The 27718-nt window shown below is 44.5% G+C and overlaps 1 pseudogene; it reads left to right on the top strand.

Annotated features, from left to right (window-relative positions):
• Positions 1-13: 13 nt before the first annotated feature.
• On the top strand, positions 14-4386 carry LOC146182976 (uncharacterized; annotated as a pseudogene).
• The last annotated feature ends 23332 nt before the right edge of the window (positions 4387-27718 follow it).

Here is a 27718-nt window from a genome sequence, read left to right as displayed (position 1 = left end):
GTCGTATCATCCTGTGTATAATACTGAGAATATATAGTTGTTTTTTCCATCATTGACTTCGTGGCTCTGTTCTCATTCACAACGCTGAACGTAACCGGCTAACGCTGGGCGTCAAAGTTCCAACTACCTTTGCCTCGGTTCGAGAAGGTGTTTCGCACCCCTTCCGGAGCCGTGACAAATTCTGGCGTCCGCGACAGGTACTTTGACGTAACAAGTAAGCGTTGTGGAAGGACACCGAGCCTCGAAACATGAAGTGAGCTCGAAGGGTGACATTTGAAAAGTGTGCATTGCGGGTAGACAGTTTTCGGTTTTTTGGTAGTTTTTATGCACTTGTGACATGGATCTAGAGAAATTAGTATCCATAGGTGGACAGTTAGGTCTCTCGGGAGTGGAACTGAGAAAATGGATAGAGGATGAGCAAGCTAGGCAGAGGGAGGAAAGGTCTCTCGCTAGACAAACCGCGGAACAGGAACGCGCGGCAGCAAAAGAGGCTGGTGAACTCGAAGCCAGGCTTCTTCAGCTAAGATTAGAGCTTCGCCAGGCGGGAGATGATTCCGTAGTAAGGGCTGATGGTCGCGACGTAGTAGCGGAACCCAGTTTCCGACTTAACCCCAGCAGGTTGCTTGTTTCATTTGACGAGAAGAAGGACGACCTAGATGCTTACATCAGGCGGTTTGAGGGCATAGCCCGTAGCCAGAAGTGGCCTGAAGATCAATGGGCGACGGCATTAAGCACATGCCTAAGCGGGGAGGCGCTGAACGTTTTCGGGCGACTCACGCCGGAAGACGCCTCCGATTACTAGAAGGTGAAGGCGGCGCTCTTGAAGCGTTTCAGATTTACGGTCGAGGGCTTCCGTGACAAATTCCGGGGTGGCAAACCAGCCGACGGTGAGACAGCCGCACAATATGCAGCGCGTCTAAGCCATTACTTAGACCGCTGGGTGGAGCTGTCCGAAATCCCCCTAGAGTACAAGTCGCTGCGTGAGCTGTTTATTAAGGAGCAATTTCTGAGCAGTTGTCACGCCAGCATGTCGTTGTACTTAAAAGAACGGAAGGCAGAAAAATTGCAAGACATGATCAACCTCGCTGATCAATTCCTGGACGCGCAAGGCGGTGTCAACTTAGCGAGGGGAAGGAAAGAAAGCCAGGAGGAAGCGAACAAAGCAGGAGGCGCCGAAAGGAAGGCCGTCGAGAGGGGAGCGTTGAGATGTTATCTCTGCGGCCGGGCGGGACACAATGCCGCGCACTGCCGGAGCAGCGACTCTGCCAACCATATCCCCCACTGCTTCAAATGTGGCCGAAGAGGGCATAGAGCGAATGTGTGTCGGCAAGGGGCGCCTGACAAAACCCAGGCAGCCTGTGTGTATTCCCCTCCGAGGGAAGTAGAAGAAAATATCTGCGACGGATACGTTCAGCTGAGGAATGGTAGCCGTATTCCCGTTGTCAGCGCGGTGCGAACGGCGCGACACAAATTTTTAGTAGAAGGGTTGCCCGTGGTTGCGGGAAGTTTGGACGGGAAAACAATCACTGTGTTGCGTGACACCGGTTGCAACACCACGATTATCCGAAGAGATTTGGTAGCTGATGACCAGCTAACGGGGACGAGTAATCCCGTATACCTGGTGGACGGCACAGTGAAAAGGCTCCCAGGAGCGCAGGTGCAGGTCCAGACCCCATATTACAGCGGAAATCTCGTAGCACTGTGCATGCAGAATCCAATATATGACCTGATCCTGGGTAATATAGAAGGTGCCAGGGCTCCTGATGATCCCGTTGAAGTAGTCGAAAGGACCACTTTGGAAACGGATCTGGTCGCTGAAACCACCGCTGCTGTAGTGACTCGCGCTCAGGCCGCAAAGGGGCCTCAGAAGTCCCAGAAACTTTGCACTCCGGACGCTGAAAAACAATTAGGGGACGGAGAAAGCTATGCGGCCGATCAAGACAATGATCCATCATTGCAATCGTGTTTCACTCAAATCGGGAAGAATTTAAAGTGTCGGGATGGTGAAAGCAGCATCTTGTTCAAGAAGGAAGGCGGTCTTTTGTACCGATGCTACACGCAGAAGGACGGACGGCAGGTGCGACAGCTAGTCGCTCCCCAGTGGCACCGAGAAACGGTGCTCAAGACGGCGCATGACGGCGTAATGGCAGGACACCTGAGTGCAAAGAAAACAAAAGAGCGAATTTTAGAAGAGTTTTTCTGGCCTGGCATCACGGCGGATGTTAAGAGATTTGTGGCATCATGCGATGTCTGTCAGCGTACCACACCGAAGAGGAGAGGGCCACGCGTGCCCCTGGGAAAGGCTCCAGTCATTGACACCCCCTTCAATCGGGTTTCCATTGGCATCGTCGATCCAGTCTACCCCCTTCTAAACAGGGCAACTGAACAGCCGAGTTCTTCGCGTGCAACACATTGAGGGTGCCAGAACGTCGGGGCGGACTAGGTTAGCCGACTGTAGGGTTATGAATGATTATGCTCCTCTATGTTGTCTGAACTTCAGGTTTGTTATGTGTTACTTATTGTATAGTGCATGTTCATGCGTTGTATCGGCCTGCGTGCCACGTTTTGTTTGTTTTTAGAATATTATTCTATAATATTCTGAAAGTGGGGGGCCGTGTCACAAAAGTGGCCGCATTTATGTTTCATAATATGGCAATTAACCATATGTAGTATTCTAGAAGAGTTTATTGATATATTTCAGTGTATTCTGCCTTGTCGGTAATGTCAAGAGCACGCGTACGTGCGCGTTCTCGTCGCGGGGTAGTTCCCGTGCAGTTAGACAAACCCCCTCGCAGTGCGCGAGCGGGGGCGTCCTCCCAGCTTGTTTTGCAATGTGACCCCTAGCAGGGCCGAAGTTGTTGGCGTACGTGCATCCTTTTTTGGTTGTTTTGTTTGTGACTTACGTTTTTTCATCCGCAACATGGCGGCCATGCAGTGTGGAAGTTGCGGGGCCTACGTGCCCCTTCTTGCGTGTGCACTTGTGAGTGTTTGTTTCTACGGACCCTGACTTGGGGAGGGAACTGTTGTGTGGGCGTGTCTTGCGCATTGTCAACCGAAGGCTAGAAAAGAAGCCGACCCCAACCCAACGGCAGTGCGCCTCTCGTCTCCAAGCACTCCGGGCTCCCCGAACCGCCGCCGCATCGCACCACGAAGACTTCGCCCCAGGGCTCCGGAAGGACCATCGCCTTCGAGAGCTCCCCATCTGCGCCGTCTTTGTGAGTGGAGTGCCGCCGCGCTCGTCGGACAATATGCCCGTTTCCTAGTTTCTTCTGAACTTTTTCTACACTCGTCTTATCTTGTTTTAAACATCTGTGTTCAATTTGCATGTATCCTGATAGTGAGAATTTTGACTGATGTATTTCTAATTGCTAGTTTTTTTTTCATGTATGCTACCTTAAATGTGTTGTTTTAAATGCCTGTAAATGCTTGCGTCGTATCATCCTGTGTATAATACTGAGAATATATAGTTGTTTTTTCCATCATTGACTTCGTGGCTCTGTTCTCATTCACAACGCTGAACGTAACCGGCTAACGCTGGGCGTCAAAGTTCCAACTACCTTTGCCTCGGTTCGAGAAGGTGTTTCGCACCCCTTCCGGAGCCGTGACAACTTCGTACCAACGAAAATTATCGTTGTGTGTGACGTATGCAATAATTCGTGATGTATCTGCGCATTCGAGAGGCGTTTACAAAATCTGTTTAACTCTTTCATATGTCACAGCTACCCTTATTCTTACGAAGCAGTAACGTTACTTGGCGGTGGAGCGTGACCATAAAACTGCAGTCCAATGAAATACATGCTTTTACATCGATCGTGACTCCACTGCGCACTTAAATTACTTCTGCTCACAGGATAAATTTATTTTGGCTTTTACTTGTCTTTTCAAGGAAATGTTTTTGAGCAACTGACAAATATAAATTTGAAAATCTTAGCATATTTCTTGTTTAGTCTTTACACTGTATATTTGGTGGTGCTGTTGTCTCGACTGCTGTGCCCAAGGAGGTGGGGTTGAATCCCGGCAGCGGCGACCGCTTTTAATTGGAGGTGGAAGCAAAGCGCGCTTGCACTGTGTGATGTCAGGGTATGTTGAAGAACGGTGGCGAAACTTCCGGAGCCCTCCACTTAGCGTCCCTCAGCCTGAGTCGCTTTGGTAAGTTAAGCCCTATAAACCATAAACCATCGTTTGTTCGAATTGTTGGAGTACAATTTCCTCATCAAGTTGGCTGCTCATACCTCGCTGAGTGCGCTATCTCGAAAAAGAAATTAGCTCGCCGTTCTTACAGTTCAACGGAAAGAAAATCGCTTTGGTTTAGCTACGGTTAAACCTAGTGTGAAGTGATTAACGTCAGTGATCATGTGTCTCGCCACGCAGCTACTCACGCGTTAAACTGCTTCCCACGTCAGTTGATCTTTGACCTTAACTTTGACCTTGCCCTCCTTCTGTGGGAACATAGCTGGCTTAAGTTAACTTAAGAGGATGGTAATTTGGGCTAATTGGTAACGATTCATAATTGTAAAACAGCGCGAACAAGGATCGTCCCGTGTCTTGCTCTTTCTTGCCCACCGTTTTTCGCGCTGTTTTACAATTAAGTTAACTTGACCTTCAAGGTGTTGGAAGGTCATCGTGCTTCCGATGACCTTCCGATAGCTTTACCCCGTTTTGTGAAGCTATATCGCTTCAAAAAGACCGTCATATCGGTGCGACTTATTTTCTCTGGGCTTGGCAGTATGTACGGCTGTTGTATCTGTACTGGCTGGAGAGAAGGCAGGTCACAAGAATTGAAGGGACCAGTTTTCTCATCGTTTCATAGCTGGACAACATTTCTTTCGATCTGCAGTGCCCTGTAGATGTTATGTGTCCGCGGTGACGTTGTCGGCTGACCTTGTTAACGCGACATTACGAACCATGCGTTGGAGAAAATCTGGCGCTATCGCTGCTGTTGCTAGCCAAAAATCGCGTATTTGGATCTGGCAGGCGCAAGTTGGCAGGTGAAATACCCGAGCGCTGATGGGCTATGTGACATAACGAGACCACGTGATATCTCAAGTTTATGAGGAGCTGCCCGTTCGTCTTGAATACTTGGTGTGGGAGGATAATATAGGAATCAACATTTCAGGCCTCTCGGTTGCCCATCAGTCACGCTACTCCCAAGCCACTCAGACATGTTCTTGCGGCTAGGCTAAAGCGGAGCTTTGTACAGGATGGGTGGTCGCTTACAAGCGGTAGCTGGATTACATAAGAGCTTCAGATATACTAGGCGCGATAGGAATTTGTAATTATGCGATCGAAGCGTACTTGTAAACGAAAAAAGAACTGCAGCGAACCCGCTGAAGGAATCCATTGCCGCTATCCCGTCATAGCCATAAAAGAGAAGCTTAAATGTCCCCTTAACTTTTTTTTAGGCGAAAGCCTTAAGGGCTCATGCTGTCGTGGACGATGTGTCCCGCTTTTGCGGTGGCCCTGATTTGCCGAGGCGGGCTGACGTCATAGAGGTCTTGACCAATCACAGAGCACCACCACAGTATGCGCGAAGGCGTGCATTATGGCCATATGCCTATCAATGATAAATTACCAATGACAAATTGATTTATTAATTATAAATTACCAATGACTAATTGAGTCATTAGTTATAAATTCAATGATTAACTAAGTAATTCATAATTACCTTATCAATGCCTAATTAAGTACTTAATGCCTAACTAATCCATTATTAATAATAAATTATTAATTACTAATAAGTGCCAGCTGCGTAGCAGAATGCGGCACTCAGGCTTTCGCCTTTGATTACTTCAGTCGCTTAAGTCCCTCGCAATTTCTTACGCACAGACATGAACGACTGTACTAGGGTAACCTGCATGCCCAGTTGGTCTCCATAGAGTGTTTGCTGTGACAGTCGACGCGCAACTCCAAGAAGCGTCAAGCGGCTCAGATAATCGCTCTTTCGTATGCAGGAAAATTACGTTATCCGGAGGCCATTGCACTGGTATGTGGTTGCCATCGCTCCGTTGCACCCAGCGCCACCATCGGTAAAACTGGGAACTTTGCGTACGGTCCTTCATGCGCATGCTGTGCGAAAATAGCATGGCGATAGCGCTTTGAAGATACATGTCAGCTTTTAAAGGCTGCTGTTGGAAACCTGGTGCGTTAGGAACTTGGAATTATAGACGATACGCATATCAACGCTAGCGGAAAAGACAGCGAAGAAAGGAAGAAGCTTCACACGACTTAAAGCTTTGTCTCTTTTTATTTTGTTTCTAGTGTTTCAGCCCTACTACGCTTATGTTGACGCTGTTTTATTGCAAACGGATGCTCATATTTGCGTACTATAGCGAAAGGACTACCATGGAATCTATAAGGTTCCGCGTTTGTAGACGTCTGGCAGTATTGTTGCTGTTGTACATCGTCTTGCTGGCCTGGCTGCGACGTCACTCGGCCGCTGCATAAGGCATACGCGAAGCTCGGCTTCGACCCTCGTTGTGAAGCTTTTCGATTCAAAAATGCGTATTACCGTTGAAAAAAACAAATAGTAGGCAGTGAGGGCGGCCCAAGAGAAATTGCTTTTGATGTTAGTAGCAGCTGAAGAAAAGTGTGTAGGCGTTCAATAATGAACAGTGAATTCAAAGGAACCATACTATAGAGCGCCAAGGAAATAGCCAAGAAATAGCAAACTGTTTGATTGCATGCACAAGATTGCTTCTTGATCAGCCCACCACATATTTATAAAATTTGCTAATAGAAGAGCCGAAAGCGGTTGTGAGTGTGCAGACGGGCTGAGCATAATCATTCATGTTGGGGGGGGGGGGGGGTTCTCACGGGGTTCCGGTTCCGCTCTGAGAACTGAAGCCACACCGCTAGCTCTGGCCACATCCGCGGCAGGAAAGAACGAAACGCCGAGGCACAGCTAGCGGGCCACGCTGTTTTATTGGGAGCACCAAATTTCCTTCTTCGGCGTCGTAGCAGCATCCGCGCGCAACGGCGTCGCGGCGTCATCCGGCAACCGACGCCAGTTATCTCACCCCCAACCTCTCCGCCACAGCTCCGGGGGAAGGAGGCCAGGAGGGGAAATATGACGGAGAGAGAGGGTGTTCGCGAGGGGAATGTGGAATTCCCGCAATGTATATCTTGCCTGCTCAAGAGAGCATACATTTCTATCATGATAACAAGCGGCCGCGGCGCTACGTTCGCGATAATAGGTTCAGGTGAAATGACCACAGCATGCGCATAAAGAAATGTAAAAGTAGGTTGGTATAAAATGAAAAAAGAAGGGAGAAATGATATATTAAAGAAAAGAAGCAAAAGGAGGAAAGATAAATATATATATAGGACACTTCAGCGTTGTCTTTATCTGTGACGACTTTCGTTTATGGCTTTCGTTAGCGGTTGATCCTGGTTCACTTACTAGATGCAGTTAGCTTCCTAGCTCCAAACGGCCGTTTCGCGGCTAAATATATTATGTTGGTATGACATCTGTACGCATTGACAACTTTTGGATTTGGGTATGGATGCATGGTACAACTGGCTGACCATGTCGGCAGGATAGAGATGCCGGAAGTAAAATGTAGATAAGACGAAGTAGAATGATTTCATCTGTGTATGTATGTCACAGTTTGTGGTCGGTGAAAGACTGATTGATTTAAAGCGCCTGAAACGGCTGGGAGACTGAGTTGGCTAAATGGGGTGTTTTCTCAGCGAAATCCCATTAAGAGTCTGTAGTTAACACGACCGCCCACCAGATATTACCGCACGCAGTCCAACGCCCAAAGCTGCAGCACGAGGACTTCTGGTTGCGACATGTCAGAGGCAATTTCAGCTTTATTGCGTAAACAATACTACGCCAGGTTTCAGCACATCGCGTAATCCCAGCCGGTAGCCACGTTTGACCTGATAACTGCAAGCTCCTTAGCCGGCTCCCCCCTCCGTGGCTGTAGACTCACCGCGATGATAGATAGCTCTCCTGTTATTTTTTTTTTCTTTTACGCAAGAATCTCTGCCTTATGCACTATAATTTTGTTTTGCTAATGATTGAGGCCCGTGGTGTAACTGATTATTCGAGCCCGGCACCATTAGTTTTGTTTCTTTTTATCTGCAGACCTTGGTATATGTACCGGTCTCTGTACTGTGAAAACATACTTTCGGCGTTCACAAAATTCGGCCCATGCCTAGAATCAGACGGCAGGGTCTGCTTATGCATTTCAGGAGGTTAATGCTGATACTGAAGATTTTATGCATGTTGCAGTTATTAACATCTAGATTATGACGCAGCTGCAACTTGGATGATTGGAGCAGACATTTAGCAAATACGGAACGTTGCTGTCTTGCATAACGGGAGTATGCCAGCAATTTTTGGGTAGCAAATGTTTTTTTTTTTTTTAAGTTTTCAGCTTAGAACGAGACGCTTGTACCCTAGCTGTGACGACTTATACTTAAGCAAAATCGAAAAAAAAATAGGCCCGAACTTCTGCGTTGAAAAAGTGCCTATGCGCTCTCCGCGTTCAATAACTGGCTGAGAAAATTCATTACCGAAAGTAGTTGAAGAACACTATTTGCCGCGAGATCGACCTTGAGGTGGCGCCATCGTCACTCCGGTAGTGTGGATCGGCAGCCGGCGGCGCTCGCAGAAACGCACGCTGCGTAGGTCTGCTTCCGAGTTTACGGCGGGTTTGTTGGCGATGAAAACGTGTCTTCTGCAGTATTTCTGCAATATTGCAGAAAAAATCCAAGAATTTCACCAATGCAGCAGAAGAAGAGCGGATTTTAGGAAAACAAAGCACGCAACCACCAGTCTTTTAAGATTTACTTTGCACGTTTTTTGCGATGTACCGCGCTCACGCGCCTAGTGCTTGGGCCTGCCTAATGACAGCTTTGTTTTTCTTATCGACTTTTAAACAGTTTGCGGGTGTCTCATGCAAAGTGAGACGGGCGAATTTAGTGTCAAGGCCACGCAGATACAAGGTTCGTGCTCTGACCTGCAGTACTTTAGATTGAATCGAGAAAGCCCGGTTCATTATATCGTACTTGACTCGAGTATTAAGCACGTTAAATGTAGCATTGGCAGCGCACTGTATGGCGAGTTGCTTTAGACTGAGCGCACATCAACTCTGGCCCAGACAACCACGCACAAGTATTCCCCAAAAATGAGATCACGCCGACACTGTACAGGAAACCTCGCCGCACAGGAAAGCTGATTGTTCACATGTACAGCGCTGAGTGGATTGAATTTGCCAAATGCTTTTTGCGGCCACTGTCATAGAATGTGATAGTGTATTACTGCATGCGCCACTAACTGTAAATGATTTCCTGAAACCGAGGAAAGGATAAGGGATTTCTATGTGTGTGATGTTAATATATAACGGTAAATTAGTAGTGTAATTATTTTGTTTTGCAATGCGAATAAATTTCACCGTGTGAGAGAACTTTTACACACTTGACAAAATTTACAATAATCAGCGATTAATTTTCAGTAACGCTAAAGTGCAAGCTACGAATTACTCGCTGCAAAGACATCTTTATAAACTGCGCATGGGCACTGTCATGTTCTGGGAAGCAATTTTACAGGCTGAAAATTTCTTTATCACTGATTATTTAGCAGTGACTAAATCTTATGCGAAGTAAAATATTAGGGTTGCTTCCAAAACAGATGCCGGATATAAAACTACACCGAAAGAAATGGAGGTCATCTTATCATGCGACTATAAAAATGTATTTATTCCCGAACTAAACACTGATATTTAAGCTCGCATGAAGCTGTTTTACTCCCCTTGTCAGAAATGACGAGTTTGCTCGAAAGACAGCACGAAAAGGGATTATAATAATTATAATCGGCTACCAGTAAAGCACATTGATCTAGGTGTATTATGCAATATTTAGGGTAACAATTAGGTTCAGGGAATATGTTTTCCAAACATTCGAGGATTTCTCTAAAGCAAAATGTGCTCACTAAAACTTTTACGAATGCACAGAAGCCTTCAACAACAACAAAAAAGAAAAGAAATGCATATTGGCCCGGGTTTAACGTATGAAAGCGGCATCGGCTATGACGGATGATTGCAGATGCTGGTTTTGGTGTCGTTTTTTTTTTCATTATTAACACCACATTTACCACGTGGGATTGTTTATTGTGCAGTCAAATCCCACAGCAGAGGAACGCCTTTCGAAACAGTTGTGATTGAATCCCCCGTTCTCGAAATCAGCAGTCAAGCGCCCTTACCATTGAGATATCGCGACAGAGGTTTAAAAGAAAAAAAAAACCACTCACACAACTCTCGTGCATACAGACGGCATAGTAGGCATAGTGTGATCTGTTCAAACTGCATTCTGCTATATGAAGCAGTCTGCGGTGGCATATGTTTTAGCAGCTGCGGTATTCCAAACATAAACGGGAATATGCGATTTTTGAGCGTTTGCATTACCTTTTATTGACGGCAACGACCTGTTTTGCTCAGACACGGCGGTAACGACAGTACCACTTCGTTGGAGACATTGCATGTCAAAGGATCTCAAGCGCCGAAGACCGCGATGGATGATGTCATTATCTAAGCATGACATCCTTACTGAAAAAGTGTATGCGAAATGTACGAGATTGCTACGATGTGTACGAGAAATGTGGGAGATTTCTAAGAGCTATGCGATTTGTACAAGAATTCTATGAGGTCTCTTAGAGCGTCTACGATGTCTCGTAGAGTTGTACGAGGATTGTACGATGTCTCGTAGGGCGTCTACGGTGTCTCCTAGAGCGTGTACGATGTCTCGTAGGGTTGTACGAGGATTGTAGGATGTCTCGTACAGATGTACGAGGGCTCAAGCAGCTTGTAGAAGATCTCGTACAGTTCACGTAACACCCCCGCAGATGCCGTACGCGGTTTCGTAGAGGTCGTACGCTCAGTTGTAGGAGACATCGTAACGCTCGCTTAAAATCACGATGCTCGTACAGCACCAGCACTCGATTTCGCAGTGCTCATTCATGGTCCATGCGAGTTCAGTTGGCTCACTAAGCCTTCCCGTAAAAAATTAAACCAGTTATAACATGGTTTCATTCGGCCCCACACTGACCCAATTAGATACAGCCATATATGAGCTAAATGGGCACAAAATTACTACCAATTTGGCAGCTAACAGAATTACCTATATGGTTTTGCAAACAATGGGCACTACCAATTGTTCCCACGTTCATGATGATCATTTAGAATCCCAACTGGATTTTCCATATTATACAGGATTACAATTCATATATGTCCTATCCTATTGGATATTCAAATTGGTTTTTAAAATTTGAATTGGTCCCCGGGATTTCAAATGGCACTTCATGGTATATATATAGTTCTCAATTGGATGTTCTAGTTGGTTTGGAAGATATTCATAGGTGTATGTCCTCATCAGTTCAGTTCAGTCATTCAGTCGTGTCCGACTCTTCGTGACCCTATGAACCATATCACGCCACGCTTTCCGGTCTCTCACTATCTTCCTAGCATCACATAACTTCATCTGCAGCGCCTCGAGGATGCCATCTAATCATCGCGTTCGCTGCCTACCCCTTCTCCGGTGACTCTCAATCCTTCCCAACATCAAATCTTTCTCCAGCGACTCCTCTCGTCTCATCAGATGACCAAAGTAGCTGAGCTTTAACTTTAGAATTTGAACCTCCAATGAGCAGTCAGGGTTTATGGTCGACAATATCGACTGATTTGATCTTCTGGCCGTCCAAGGAACTCTCAAGATTCTCCGCCAGCACCACAATTCAAGCGAGTCAATTCTTTGGCGGTCAGCCTTCTTCATAGTCCAACTCTCGCATCCATACATCACAACTGGAAAGACCATAGCACGAGTTATACGGATCTTGGTTGGCAGACTAATGTCTCTGCTCTTTACTAGGCAGTCAAGGCTAGCCATGGCTCTCTTTCTCAGAAGTAGGTGTCTCCTAATTTCATGGCTGCAGTCTCCTTCCGGGGTTACCTTGGAGCCCAAGAAGAGAAAATCTGTCACAGTTTCCACTTCTTGTCCCTCTATGCTCCAGGACTTGATGGGGCAAGACGCCATGATCTTTGTCTTTTTAATGTTCAGTTTAAGCCCAAACTTCTCACTCTCTTCTTGTACTCGCATCAGAAGTCTCTTGAGCTCCACTTCACTTTCTGCCATTTAAGTGGTATCATCCGCATGTATGTCCTCATATTTGACAGTTAAATAGAAAAGATCATTAAGAGAATTAAAGTTTGTGTCATAGTTTTACAGTTTATCACCGAATTAGACAGTTGATACCAATTTCCTTCATCTGGTTGGCGAACCATATTGTATTTACATGTTATATCCTGAATGATCATTGATATATATGCCATATACATTTCAACTTTAATGCTTTCGTATATCTACAAGGGCGTGCTGCTTACATTGAATGTAAAATATAGGCAATAAAATACATATTCTTTAATAAATACAGTATTCAGCATGAACATATCACAAAACAAAAATGTGTCCGCAATATATATATCATGGCATGAAAGAAATGCAGAAGAAATAAGATGAACTAATACAAGATTTCAGCATTGTAACTTAATTCATTGAACGCACATCAGTGGCATAACATGCAGAAGATCAAAGATTAATTATAATTATCAGTGCAAAATATAAGAAGAGAAAGTAGTTACACAAAGTTAAAATATTTTTGGAGCTTCAGCTAGTTTACCTCGATAATAGACGTGACAGCATCTTAAACATGAACTGCATTTTCATTCCGCAAATTTTATATAATTTTTCTCGTTTAAGGTTATCTACTTTTCAAAATTATTACCAATGTAACAGCATTCACTAAATGCCCCACTAACACACCTTTGCCCCTACGTGGCTATAGACATTGCATGCAGAAGGCACACATGGGTTCGAGCTTTAGTGTCAACGTATTTACTTTATTAAACTACTATTTTCTGAAATGCCCTCATTAGAAAAGCTTCCTTGATAATTGGCTTCATTTGCACCCTCCCTATTTTGTTAGGTTTATTTCACTGTGGGATGTTTGAAATTCTCATGCGAGGTCGTGTAACTGTGATGTCATGACCAATATGTCGACTAATCAGGATTTTTTTGGTATTTATTGTGCAGAATCTTTTCAGTCGAATGAGAACTGTTCGCTTAAAGTTTAGTAAATGATGTTCCTGCTGCACACCTTGACTTGCACTGCCCTTCGTTCATTGTATCTGCCACTATGCTGTGTGCACAATGTTGATGTGTTGCTGCTGCCATGTATACGATAGTCAAACTGGCAGTCAAAATAACCCTTATATTGTGTTTTGCATATGAATGGAGGTGACGCACTATAACTGCACAGCTTTACCACCGTCAGGCATCACAAGTTTGTATGAAGAATTGGCTTGGAGTTTTATATGCAGAAGGAAAAGTAAGTGTGATAGCAGAAATGTGAAAGCCAACTCCAGTACTGAACTTCACGAATTCATAATCCCTTGCAAAGACCACAGAAAGACAATTCTCAAACGACTGAACAGCACTAACAGATGGGATGGGAGAGATGACAACAATTCTGCTTCTTTCTCTACATCACTCATTTGACTGATTATAAACAACCGGACTGACTCTCTTTTTCAGCACAAGGATATGCCGAGCAAAAAAGCTGCTACAGCCTTTTGAGTTTTGACTTGCACATCTACATCTAAAGCCATTTTTAAGTTTCCTGAGACTATAACAAACCCTTGCTGAACTGAACTACTCTGAATTGAAGCTTTCTGCTGCATAATGACACTTGCAAATGCTGTCCGTCTCATTGTCAAATGAAAAAAAAAGAAAAAGAAACGATTGAATCGGTGATCTTTACTGATGAAAAGATGCAAAAATCCTAGTACTTTATGAGGGGCGATACCAACAGTATATGTGTTGCATCTCGAAGCTATGCATACTATACGCATATATGCTGCAGCATAATATTGCAAGGAAATGTCTTTTAGATGGCATATTTTTCAGTGTCACTGTAGGCTGCGTCACGCGAGATGCGTAACCTATTGAAGAAAGCTGCACGTGCAACTTGTCCACCAATATATGATGTGCAGTTTCCAACAGCAGTGCATAATTATTTATGCTGCATGGAACAAGCAGCTTGGCTGCTTTTGCTTCTTACTGCATGTATGCTGTAGGCCACAGAGACAAGTTGAAATATTTGTATGGTCAGTTTCATTAGTGCTTAATTGAAGTAACGTGCACGCAAACGGGTGTAGGTAAAAACGTCCCCGGAAAAAACGTCTCCGGAAGAAACGTCCCCTGAAGAAGCGGCAACTAGGAAAAAACGTCCCCAAGGCCAAAACCGGCCCTAAAAAAGATTTATTCCGGAACACACATGAAAAAAACAAACAAATTTTATGCCAATCTTTCTTGGCTTTAAGTTAAATGTAATCATCATATGGAACCTGCGTCCTCTGGGGGCCCGAAATGTTTACAAGAACTGCATAAATTAAAGCATGTCACTGTCACTGTATTACCGCTGCCATAATTTTTTTTTTGTCATGAATGCCCGCATCAATTCGATCTTCGCGGTCAATTCCAAGCCGACAGGTGAAACCGCTGTAATAAAGTTAACATGCATCATTCATCATTGCAGCTCGCCACGGAGAAACGTAGTCTACGCCCTATAGCGCAAGACTCCAGCCCCGTTCGGGGACATTTTTTCCTACTTCGCCAATAGGGACATTTTTTCCGGGGGCATTTGCTCCGGGGACGTTTTTTCCGGGGACGTTTTTACCGGATCCCCACGTAAACACCCCACACTGTCTTCGCTTGAAGCTTGACCGGTAAGCTATATTTGCATTTCGCATATCTTGCCTGCCTGCAGGCGCCATGCTTTCACACAATTGTTTTTGCTTTTGCTATAAGCTAGAGCCATTAAAATTTCATCACCATTCAAGAGTTAAACACTGGTAGTAGTGATGCACACATCACAAAAGAAAGTATCGCTCGCAGGTGACCAGTGGAACAGTGTGCGAGCACGATTCGGCGTCTGTTTCCAAACAAATCACTTGATCTTCCAATATAAACGCACAACTAAAACAATGGCCACTGTCGCTGTTTATGATCAGGAATTTTCGCAAGGAACTTGGCGATGCATTGGGCCAAAGCTCCGATTTGCTGAACCACTGCAACGCATTTCTTATCTGTCAACCCGACGTCCATGACAAGCACGCATAGTTTTTCCAGCATCGCAAAAAAAGAAGCGAAACTCACGGTGGTCTTTTCCGCCACCGCTAGCTTTCGCTAGCACCGCCACATTGCTGAATGCGCAAACTACAGGCGCGCATACACGACAAACATGTAGCGTTAGCGCGTAGACACTTGACATCATGCTTGCCGCTGTTAGGTGAACACACGGTGGAAGAATATTTTATCTTGCACCGTGGGCGAACAGCAAAGCCGTTGAAGTCGGCAACTTCCGAAACCGAAACAAGTCGAAATCAGCCGAAGCAGCCGAAGCTGATCGTAGTGCTAGTCATAGCCATTGGTGGCGGCGTCGCGGCGTCGCGCTTTCTTTTGTGCTGCTGGCGGCGTCATGCTCTCGAGATTTGCGAGGCACAGAGCGCAGCAAAATAGCTCGTGCGATGTGCAGAAGCGTCGTCAGGTTCTGTGTAAACCTGTGTAAAAAGTGTGCCGGCGTGCCCAACAGATAGTGCGTCTTCCTTTGTGCGCTTTCACTGGAAACACTACGCTGACGGCGGGACTATTGGAGGGCGGTCACCACCCGGGACACGTTTGGCATCTCAGATGTAAGTAAATTTCCTTCTGTCCTGCACATTCTTCTGAAAAAAGCGCAGAACTGGTCATGCATGCCAACACAATGCTAGTTTTTTAGTTCGTAAACAACAAGACGCGTTCATAACAAACGGTTGTTTGGTTTTGACAAAGTAAGGGGGGGGGGGGGGGTTTATGCGTTTGCAGTGTCTTGGAAAAGAGAGAGTGTCATGGGCTGCACGATTGGAGTAGAATATGCCGTACAAATCATCATTCGTAAGCTCATTGCGGGGTGCATGATGCCGGTGCCGTACTGCGATTCAGCCTTCGGCAAAAATTTAGTATGGGCAACTTCGTAAGTGCCTCGACCCGGTCCTTATGTTGTGCTGCAGTTGAAGCTCCGGCGCTTGTGCATTGAATTTACACGGACTGAATAAACGGTAAAACCTACCTGCGTTACGACAGGGCTAGCTCATTATTCAAATGTTCCACAAATATTGCGGATTATGAGATAAGGAGCCGGCGAACACGCGACGGCACTATGATTCAGCTGTAACCGTACTTAAAGCACCATTGTCGAGCATTGGGTGCAAGTAGAAGGTAAAAAAAAAAGTTTTTTTAGCTATTTTGAATTTTTTCACCTGTATTGGCTTCACATTTTCTTTTGCATAATTTGTTTTGACTGAAGTAATCCACAAAAACTACAAAGTGCATATAAATGACAGACACCAAACTCAGGCCTTCAGTCCAAAAATAGCAGTAAGGTGTAAAATTAATTATGCATTCAACAGTACCAATAGTATTGATTTTCTTGCGTAATAATCTACAAATGAAGCAAAAAATCTGAACTAATTGTGCTGAGATGCCCCATCGACATCTTCCCTGATATGAAATGTTAATCAAAATGTGTGCAGGTTTTTTTGTACTCAGTGTATGAAATTCATGTAGGTTTTAAATTGAGGAGTGCATGCAGGATTCCAAGCAAAACAAGCCTTTGCTTAAGGTATCATTCTAGTGTGGTGTTTTTGTTTAAATTTATGCATGTTTTGTAGAAACAACTGTAGATGTTGATAAGGAAGTGGTTTCGGGGGGTGGCTGCTCCTGGCCCTACGGTGCTGAAATTGGTAGGTCACCGCAGCTTGTGGCGGGGGCTAGCCTGCCACTGAATTTCTATCTGTTGTAGGCAGTCTTTTTACCTACTACCGTTTCAGTGGTGGACGACGGCTGTCCCGACGTGCCTCTCTCTCCCACTTTTTTCTTCTCTATTTTCTCTTCTGTCCGCGCGAGGCAGTGGAGGTGGTTCAGCTACAGAGCCAGTGGTAGGCCCGTGCATTTTCGTTATCTTCTTCCTTTAGTCGCAACAACAAGTGGTGGTGTGTCTGGATCTAGCTCATGAATGGCTACCACATTTATGAATCGTTTGGTGGCCGCATGCACTTCCATACATGGTTTGAACAGTCACGTTACATTCTGCAATTTACTTCTTTTTACTTTTTGAATGGATGTGTTTCCACTTTTGAGTGCGTAGCCTTTCACAATTCATAATTGATCGGGTGAGCGTTTTTTGACATGATAAAAGGTTTGGCAGTTCGATAGCATTGGCCCGTCATGATGCACAAGCAGCAGACTGCTTGCTGCGCTGGTGTCAATATCTTCCTAGATATCACTTGATCATCATGTCAGTGTTGAGATCATTTAATGGAAGTGTGCAGATAGCTATAATCCCACATTTTCTTCACTCGCTTGCAGGCAGGAACTTGTCAGCAAAGCAGCTTTAAAAAGGAAAGCTCACAAAAGTTATTTCTCTAATTGGCTGTTAAAACTGGAAAAAATTATTGTATAACTAGACTACTAACTCACCATGTCAACTTTAGCAAAAAAAAGGTTGGATAATAGAGGCAGTTGCACTGCAGTCCTGATAAATATGCTGAAGTTGTTGAAACATAACTTGAGCTTTGAGTGCAAAATGAATCCCAGCTAGATCTGCTAGAGAGCAAGTAAAGTTGAAAGATGGAAACACGGCACTTGACTGAATTCTCTTGTGAAAATTTATATATCTGGTCCGACTCTGCACATTCTTCCGAGTTGACGTAGTGGGAGCTAGGGATGAACTTTTGCCTTTCTTGGTGCACTGCTTGTGTGTAACCCGAGTTGGGGTGGAACATTGCATGTTCAGAGGGTGGTAGGGAAGCAAACTTGGTGGCACTGGGAAGGCTATGAACAATATGAGGATGATAGGCTGCCTTTAGACTGACTGGCTTGCATTTCTCGGTGTGTTTTGTATGTGCGAATGTTCCATAAGCTGCCACATATGTCTTGGATTTGATGTTGAGGTGACTGGAATGATCAAAAACTCAATGTTATGATCGAAGTCTTCAGAACATGCTGTGATTTTACTCCTGGATTAAGTTGCAGACATTGTTTGCTGGGCATACATACCTTTGAGAGGAAATCAAGTAGAGGAAGGAGTGCTTGCTTATTATTCCAACCTAACTGCCCAAACAACGTCACCATTTTCTGGAAACAGATTGTTCAACCTTCCAGCCTTCCGGTTGTTCACTCGTGCAATACAGTGAAGCGCATTTACGCCTTGGCACATGGCAGGCTCAGGGGCTTGTTCATCGCTACTGTACTAAGTTAGACCTCAAGTGGACTCGAAATGCCTTTTTCCATTGCCATGAAGTAGGGTTTAAAAGAAGGTTTGATCATGGACATACTGTTTGCTCTGTTAGCAGGTAACGAAGAGTTAGCATAACATTTCCTACAAGTTACACTGTCTGGCACCTCTTGATGTGTGTTGTGCCTGCTACGTCACTGAATCCTTTGTGTGAGATCGGAGGTCCCTGCAGGATCACACTTTCATAATGCTACTTAAATTATGAGCAGATCGAGGTGGTAGATAGTAAAACTCTGTTAATGGTGAATTCCAATAACAGACTGTGGTCACTTACAGAACATTCTTTTCTGCTCATTTTGGACCAACTGTATTCCAAATGCAGATCCGTAACACAGGTTTCATCTTCCAAATGCAGATAGGGAGCAATTGCTGAGCCAAGATCGCTCCATGGATCAGTCTGGATTGCTCTGCCGAAATCAACAGGACCGGCTGGAAGTTTACTTGAGTATGTGTTCAGCTGCACCTACCATTTCCAGTAGATTGTCTCTGCTGCGCTGGCTGTGCCCTCTGCAATAATGGACTATTGGTACTTGCCGCTGCTACGAATGCAAATTGCTGTCATGAACTAGTGCTCACTTTTGAGGACAGCAAGTCTGAGAGCAGCAGTATTCTGCAATAATCTTTTTTAAAGACCTCAGCTCAGAGTGCGACTGGAAAACTACGTGCAGAAACAATCTTTGTGTGCTATTTGTGAACTCGAAGCCATTCCTCAACTCTGAAACAGTGAAAACAGTGATCTGAGTCTTTGTTTTATTTGAGAATAGTGCCAAAGAAATCTTACCGTGCTTGCCCGCACTCGACTATCTGAAAGAATGGCATAAACTGTTGAGGTCAACACCATTCTAAGAAGTAGCAGGAGAAATGCAGACCTATTACAGGTTTAAAACAGACGGCATGTGTACACGAAGCACAGGCTATCGCACAGAATGACTGGCAATTCCTCTGTCAGTCCATGGCCACTACCTACTTGCGCTAGCATGAGTTCCAAACACAGTCGGGACACAATCTGTGCTGGATGCAGTTGCTCTGTTGTGGAGCGGGCAATCCGCTTAAGTTCTGGGATTGTAATTCACTATGTGCGGAGGAAAAGCAAGTGAACATCTCTCTGCTGGCATATGTCACATCGCCTGCTGCCATCGCTTTTGGTTTCAATATGTGCTAGTGACAGGAATGCTCACAGCACAAGTGGGAGTGGAGGCACTGATCTGCGCCATTATGGAAATACCAAGATGTTAGCATGGGCAAACATCTCTTTGCATCATCACGAAGGTTGCTAAGGCTCAGCTCCATGTACGAGCAAGCGAGTACAAATCGGGCATATGTTAGACAGCTCGTTAACTATGGGCCTACAGCAACAGCTGCCATACCTTTAATGACAACTCTCGACTAAAAAGGCACAATTTTACAAAGAGCAAAGTAAATGATGATAATGACTTTTTTTTTCATTTAACAAAGCAGGTGGTCAGAGTGAAGAACTCATGCCACGACTGTTAATATGCCTCTACTGCCCCATTTGTAAAGCAAGCAGATTGAAGTTCTCGAATGAGCATGTTTACAGTCGTGAGCAGCTGTTAGATGTGTGTCCATAGGGTGGCACATTGTTTCATTGTTCAAAAGAATACTAAACAATAGGTGGTTTGGCACTTAAAGGGGAAAGAACAGAGAAGCTGGCTGTATTTTTGTTTTGTTTTTTCCTTAAAAAAAAAGAAGCTGGCTGTAGATGCAGAAATACTGTGAATGGTGAGAGGTGGACAGGTGCCAAGCAGTCGTGAACTGCACCTGGACTTTGCAAGGAGCCTCATGCTACTCATGAGCCACAGCTTGGCCATACCTAGCTTATATAAGCTTGGCTTGTACAAAACATGCCTGCAAATGTAACCCTGCCTCAAGGCTGCCTACACCCTACTGTGGCAGCTTCAGCGTTTAGGACATTTGACTAGTGAGCTGGGTGACGCGGGCTAGGTCTTAGCTGGGGTGGTTACATTTCGATGGTGGAAAAATGCTAGGTGCCCATGTGCTTTATAGTGTCAGTGCACATTAAAGAAGCGTAGATGGTCGAAATTATCTAGAGCTATCTACAATGGCTGACCCTCGAAGTCAGTTTCTTTGGCATGTTGAACCCCATGATCAAATCAAGGCTGCCTACTGTTAGCATTAGTAGAGTACCTTCGCAATGCCACAAAGTCTGCCCCTCACCACACTCCTAAATTTCGTTGTTTGCAACTCTACTCAGGTTACTTAGTTTGATGACCCCTTTTCCTGAAACAGTAGCAGTTGACGAAAGGAAGTGTAAAAGCATATCTCACGCCCATGCACTGAACTCCGAGAAAGGTGCTGATTTGTTCATAATTTTTTTTCATGAGAATTTGGTCACTGTCATAATATGACCCTTGGAAAGTCATATCTCTGCTGAAATGTTCATGTGACAATCTGGGTAGCTTTTATAGATGGCTTGGATATGATATCATAAGTGCTATGATGGTGAACTGTGCTTAGTGTCTGCAATACCTTCATGATGAAGATGGTGAAAGCAAATTAGACAGATTTTTGCTCTACTTTTGGTTCACCAGTGGGTGCCTAGTGAGTCGTCAGTGCAAGCTATCCATAGGTTCACTTTCTTCATGCAATTTACATAGCTGTGGAGTTCTCATAATAGCAGAAGTATCATATTTATGGGTCACTAACTTCTTTTTTTTTAATATAAGATAAGGAAATATGCCGCCAGCAACCTTAGAGCGCAGCGTGCTCTTTACCTGTATTACCTGTTTATCATGGATAGAATAATGGTGCTGTACTCCTGTGCTACTTTCAATGTTCAATTCTACACGGTAGCACATCACTATACTCAGGGTTAAATGTCCGGCTATGCAGCTGAAGCTAGGCAAGAAAGTGAAGGCAACATACCTCTCTTCCCTTGCCATGTAGAGTGGGTTACTTCAGCGCTAGTGATCTTGCATTAACTCTCCAACTTTCTCCCTTCACTTCAAGCCTGCACATGCCTAGCCCAAATAGTGAGCAAACCACTCTCCTCGTCAAAGAGACTAAAACTTGTCTCCTTTCCTTTCGTACCTTGGCTGCATAGCCCACAACATGTCTCCGTGTATAGCAAGATTCAATGCCATATTTCCTCTTACTGTCGGAGCATCCTCTGCTTCTGCTTTACCACCCTTGCAGCAGCCGAGTGTTTTGTTTACCACAGAAATTCATGTCTGTGCAAGCTACACTGGCATGGAAAGGTGCATTTCTGAGCCAACTTTCATGCTTTATGATGATGCTCCCTTTGATTGCCTTTAAGTTGCATCAAACCTGGTCATGTGTGTTGGTCAGTACCAAATGAAGTAAATTTCTTTGACTAACATACTTTGAGAAGGATGGCAATTTGCATGAGTTGGTAAGGCGTCATCTTGAAAGTAGCAGCACGAAAAAACAAGGATGTGAAAGGAGGCAAGCAGGAAATAACTCGCAACTAAATTTTATTGACGCAAACATGAAATATATAAAGCCAAGCAACGCCGCAAACTGCTCAGTCACTGATAAGCAGACAGCAATACATGAATCACTAAAATATCCAAACAGTTCCATTTATGTAGATATAGGTAGAGGTACCAACTTGGCTGTGCATTGTAAAGAATGCACTGGTTGCTTTCAGTTTCTTTCAGCTGCGCACATTCTGGCTGTCATCCATTTCAAATGAGCCGGAAAATCATTGAAGCTGAAGGCATTTCACGACTAGGTAATGAATGTGCTAGTGAGCCGTCCATCGTGTTAACATGCAGTGAGTTGGGATATCTAGATTAGGGAAGTGCTCTTAAATTTTAGTGACTCATGTTTTGCTTTCTGCTTATAAGTGATTGAGTGGTTTGCATTGTTGCTTGACTCCTTTATATGTTGCAAGTTAGCGCCTGTCTTGTCTCCTTTCACAGCCTTGTTTTTTCGGGCTGGTTGTTTCAAGATAAAATACAATTTCTGCTACTTAGGTCATAAAATGAATTCTAATGAAGTTCCACATCTCTTAGAAAAGTAGTATTGTAGTTGCAGGCATGTATTAAGGCCCTGACCTACAAATTAGGAGGATCACTCGATATAAAGCATAAAGGGAGAGCTTGCCTGATCTTGGGCCTAGTGGGCATTAGTGGATTATGGATAGGTTGATGTTAAAATGTACTTGCAGTTAAAATCAAGTAAATGCTTTATTTGTAACTAGGGGCACTGTGATGCCTGACCTGTTCTTTTGCCAGGCTGGCGACGAGATGGAGTGAAAGGATTTATTTCAGTGTTGGTATGTCTCGGGTGATGTCAACATTGTTTCTTCTCTGGCTTTATAGGCAGTCGCCCTTCAATGAATTCAATCCTAAAGTGAAAGTTTGAATCCAAAAAAATATTAATCTAGGATTACTTAGCAGGCAGAGGCGAATTCATACAGTGACTTACACCAGCATGCCACGCATCATTTCAAGAAAAAAAAAACAGTATTGTGGTGTTCCTATTCTGTGCCTTTATTTCTTGCTCACAAAGCCTCTGCATATAGGTCTTGCACTATATTACGCTTTAATTTGTTGGTTCATGGTACTTTTTACCTTACAGCAAGCTCCATGTGGCTTCAAAGCAATGGCTTCTTCAAGCTCTACAATACCCTTTGCCAGAATCGTACAGTGCTATGATGGGCAAGTAGGACATTGATGTAAGTGCTGAAGACATTTTTCAGCATGTGTAGTTTATCTGCCTAACCTACTCTTGCATTTGTGACTCCTTATGTTTATTTTGAAGTTCAAGTTTCTTCAGTGTTTTCTTTGATTGCTGCCGTTGCAAACCACCAAATGCCATGGCTGGCTATGGCATTTGGCTGCTGAGCCTGAAAATATGGAATCGAATGGTGCCTGGGGCCTGTCGATACAGGCAAAAGGCAGATTTGCCTACATGTTGGGCAGTGCCAGTGCACAGTTTAAAGAACTTTTTGTGGAAGAGGGAGGGCTCTGGAAATTAGCCCAGAAGCCCGCTTTCATGATGTCTCTCATAGCTCATGTTCAACTTTAGGGTAATAAAAGGACATTGAGCTGAAGCTGGCTTGTGTTATACATTTCTGCATTCTATTCACTAAAATGCTTTTTACAGAAAATGCAAGTTTCTTTTTAAGGTAGGAAAAGCCAGAAGTTTTGAAACAAATGTCATTACCAGCTGATTTTATAAGATGTGAGGATAGTACACCTTGAAGTGAAGGCTCATGCACCTTCACTGTGGTTGCTGCAGTTGTTGGGCTAGTTGTATTCCTCTGACTGCAAGTTAAATTAGCAGAACATAGTAGTGGCAGTGCAGTCGATATAGGTTTCAGTGGTCTTGACATTGCACTGCTTTCACATAAGTGCTACCATCTTTCATTTGAAAATGATTGACAGTATTCTGAGTAGTGGCAGGCCGGCCACATGTGATCAGAGTTCTTGAGTGCATACTGGTTGCAGATTTTCACCATACCGCCATGGCTGGGATGCCACATACCGGGATGCCAGTAGGAAGTGGTTGAGCGTTTAATCGGATGGGAAAATTCAGTGTTATCTGTACTTTTAAGTGTTAAGCTGATCTAATTTGTGCATGTGGAATCATGTCAAGGAGTTATTATTTCTCGGCTAGCTGTATTGGCGGCGGAAGTACTACAAACTACTGAGGAAAGTGTTGCTGGCTTCTGTCCTCATTGAAATGGAGCTGCTGATGATAACAAATGTGGCAAGAAACAGGTGGCCTTGCTTCCACCTTGAAATATGTGCGTGTTTGTGAAAAGCATTGTTTTGAGGCTTAAAGGTAACCGATACCATACCCCTTCCATGGAGAGTAGACCAAAGCACATCCTCATGATTTGTGAGTGAGGAGGGAGAACTCACAAGTTTCAGCAAATGTAAATGGCGGTATGGGGTTGTTCTGGCAGAATACTTCTGCAGTGCTTCTCTCCTCAGCGAAAACCCCTTCACTGTGGCGGCAAAACCTGTTTTGGGAGCAGAAATAGGGTGCTGCCGGGAGACATCTCTTGTGACAATGACCACATCCATTACCTGCTCCACTGTGCCTTGGTTTGCTCTCTCTATTAAAGGGATTAAGCGCTTAAGAGCACCTTAACCTTACAGGTACCATTCATAACCCCCCTCCCTTCCCTTCTGGTTTTCAATAGAGAAGGCATGTTCCTCCCAAGATTCGTGCATAACATGAGACTTAATACAGAAATATTCAGCATTGCACCCAACTTCTGCCGCAACGGGGATTGGGAGAATATTTTTGCTGGTCTTCAGTGCACAATCACATAATACTTCATTGACATAGCCTTACTATATGTCACCTACACATTACTTGTGGAGTTTGCATTCTTTTTTTTTCTTGAGAGAAAAGCGCTGCTCAGTCTAAAGGCACGATGCGGGGGAATGTGGAGTGAGCACTGATTCTGTGTGTTCGCAATTTTTGCTTAGCTTTCGTTCTTTTTCTTCTGGTGGTTTGGCAGGGTTGCTGATATTCGAGTGACACAAGAACTGAGTCATGAGTCTGCTTCTTCGCAGTGGGATATAGCGTTTGTTTTCCTCATTGTAATGAAAATGTGCAAGGGTACTGACCCTATGTGGGGCTGCGAACATATTTATAGTGCATGAGTTATTTGCACACATGCACACCACACACTTGCAGTTTTGTAGTGGCGAAAAGAAATAGCTGTCAAGACTGAGAGCATCTTCTAAGGGCACATAAATGTTGATGTTTGAAATTAAGCTGTGAATTTATACAAGATGTGGCTTAGTTTATGAACAAACAATTTTTTAGCACTATAGTTTTTTCATGTAACGGGTTTAACTTAATGCAGAGCTATGATACACATTTGAGGACTAAGAGCAAGTTTGCTCTGCATGGTGACTTCCAGAGACAGGGACACACTTGTGGGGAAAGGCATGTTGCGTACATACCTTCCAACCCTTTGATTTTCCAGAAAACCAGATTTTTGACCGAATTTTCTGATTGCACGATCACTGCCCTAAATGTTCCGATAAGGGGCTTCTGCCTGCAAAGAATGGTTTTTGCAAAATCGGCACTGAGGAATCAGCAGCCACGTCTTAATTGCCAGCATCTCCATCAGAGGCCCCACTAGCAGCATTGGCATCATTGGCTAAGCAGGAAATCAATCAAAGCAGACTTTAGCTGAGCGAGAGTAGGTGTGGCTGGCCGCACACACAGTTGGTGTACTGCGTTTCTTGTAGGCAGCGGTGCGCAGCTAATGCAGCCACACTAGATATAGATGCTTTGCTGGTTTCGCTTTCGATCTGAGTTAAGGGCAGCTGCTCGGTGCACTTCACGTTAAAGGGTTTTTCCAAATGCCACGCCATCTGACCCTCCTGTATTGAGCTCAGCCGCATGCCTCATCTTACCGAGCTGCTCTATGGACAACAATGGCGTAATTGCTCTTCTTTCAGAACCATCACAGCCAACAACGGTCGTAGACGACATTACATATAAAAGGGCTAGTAATGGTTTTGCATTAAAGACTTACAGCACTCCGATGGTGCTGAGAGAAAACTCTGGTGGTGGGCACGCAGATCAGTTTTGCTTTAGCTATGGAGACATAGCGAGAACACTCGGTGACGGCCTGTAGATATCTTGGCGTACACCTTTAGGCATGTATTGCACGCTTGCTGCTGCATGTGTGTATGCTCAGGATGTTTAGATTAGGACTCATCGGACACTGCCTGAAAGTGGCAGCCCCCCCCCTTTCGGACATTGAAACATCAAACATGGCCTCTTCATCACCCCCTGTTGGGCAGTCTTCCAATTTTTGGTCTTAGCACATACGTATAAAGGAAGCTGGGGGCCCACTAGCAGCGCAGTTGAGCCTTTGGAACAATGTGAACATTTGTGCTAGAGGCATCAATGGCTTAGTTATCATATCAGGGTAGTACAGACGTCTTCAGACTCGCGGTGCTGTCTAAGTGGCTGGTTCACTCGTTTTGTGGAGACACATTCACGGTAGGCAGAAGGCATGGCTTTTCAAGCACAGTGACCATTGTGGCTCCCAGCTTTGTTTGTAAACCAATTAGGGAGTTCAATTTGTTTGTTTGGGTGCATACGTTGCAAAGCAGCATGCATGATTTCTTCCCTTGCCCCTGAGCCCTGCAAGGTCAAAGAGCAAGTGTAGCAGCAACTTCAAACCAAACCTTAATAAACAAATTTGGTCACTAAATTTCACATTTCTCAATGCATATGTCATGTTCTACATGAACTGCATCACAGCGCCAGTGAGATTGCCTGACATTAAAGTGTTTTCAGCTGTTTTTCACAGCTGCCTTTTCATGCATCCTGGGAAACATGTTCTGCTAGCCTGTGAATATTGAGGTTGCTTCTGAACGTTCAGAGGACTTGACATTAGGGCATGAGTCTTATGCCTGTGGAATAGTTTTTAATTCAAATTTTGCCCTCGGGGTCGACTTCACAAACATGTCTCGACTTGACACTACCTCAGCTCTATAAAGTGAAGAAAACAGTCTTCTCTACTCAAGGTTCAGTTGAGATTCTTGAATGCTTTTCAGCATTTCCTATGACTTCGTATCCTCTAGAAATATCCCTCCACTCTAGGCAGCACACATGGAATACAGGGACAAGACAAAGGCCAAAATTTGGCCTGGAAAGTACATGCCACTACGTGTAACCTGGTCATTTTCTAATGTCAAGTCCTTCTGAACAACATCAATAAGCTGCCTCAAGAGTCGCAGCCTAATAGGTTGCGGCAGCCGCTTTTTGATGGCGACGAAAAGTAAGGCACCCGTTTGCTATGCAACATCAGTGCACATTAAAGAACCCCAGGTGATTGGAATTTCTGGAGCACTCCACTACAGCGTCTCTCATAGCCTGAGTTGCTTTATTGCATAAAAAAAAGTCCCAGCCTAGTAAAACTGCTCTGTTGTGGCCGATGAAAGCCACGAACGCAGGCAGCAGGGAATGGAAGTGAGTTTTATTCACCAACGCCTCGGCCTATGTTTTGCGCAATATCAGATGTCAGTTTAGGCGCATGCGCAAGACAAGGGCTATATAAGCAAAGGCATTCGTGAATAAAACTCACGTTCCTGGCTGCCTGCGTTTGTGTCTTTCTTTGGCCATAACAGAACAAAAATATGTTTTGCAAACTGCATGAACAAGGCAGCTGTGAAAAATGGCTGAAAACAATTCGTCTGGCAACATTTTCTTTCATTGACATAAAGCTTGTGTAGAACAGGATTTAGGCATTGAGAACTGCTAAAATTGCTGTGAAATCTAATGACCTAGTTGCGTGTTTTCACTCGGAGTGCTCGGCGGTGAGCGTTGAGCACATGT

The sequence above is a fragment of the Amblyomma maculatum genome, chromosome 7 (genome assembly GCF_055883805.1).
Source record: "Amblyomma maculatum isolate TAMU_Amacu chromosome 7, ASM5588380v1, whole genome shotgun sequence".
In the NCBI taxonomy this organism is placed as follows: Eukaryota; Metazoa; Arthropoda; class Arachnida; order Ixodida; family Ixodidae; genus Amblyomma; species Amblyomma maculatum.
The sequence above is the reverse complement of the archived record's forward strand: the minus strand, read 5'-3'. Positions and strand labels throughout refer to the sequence as shown.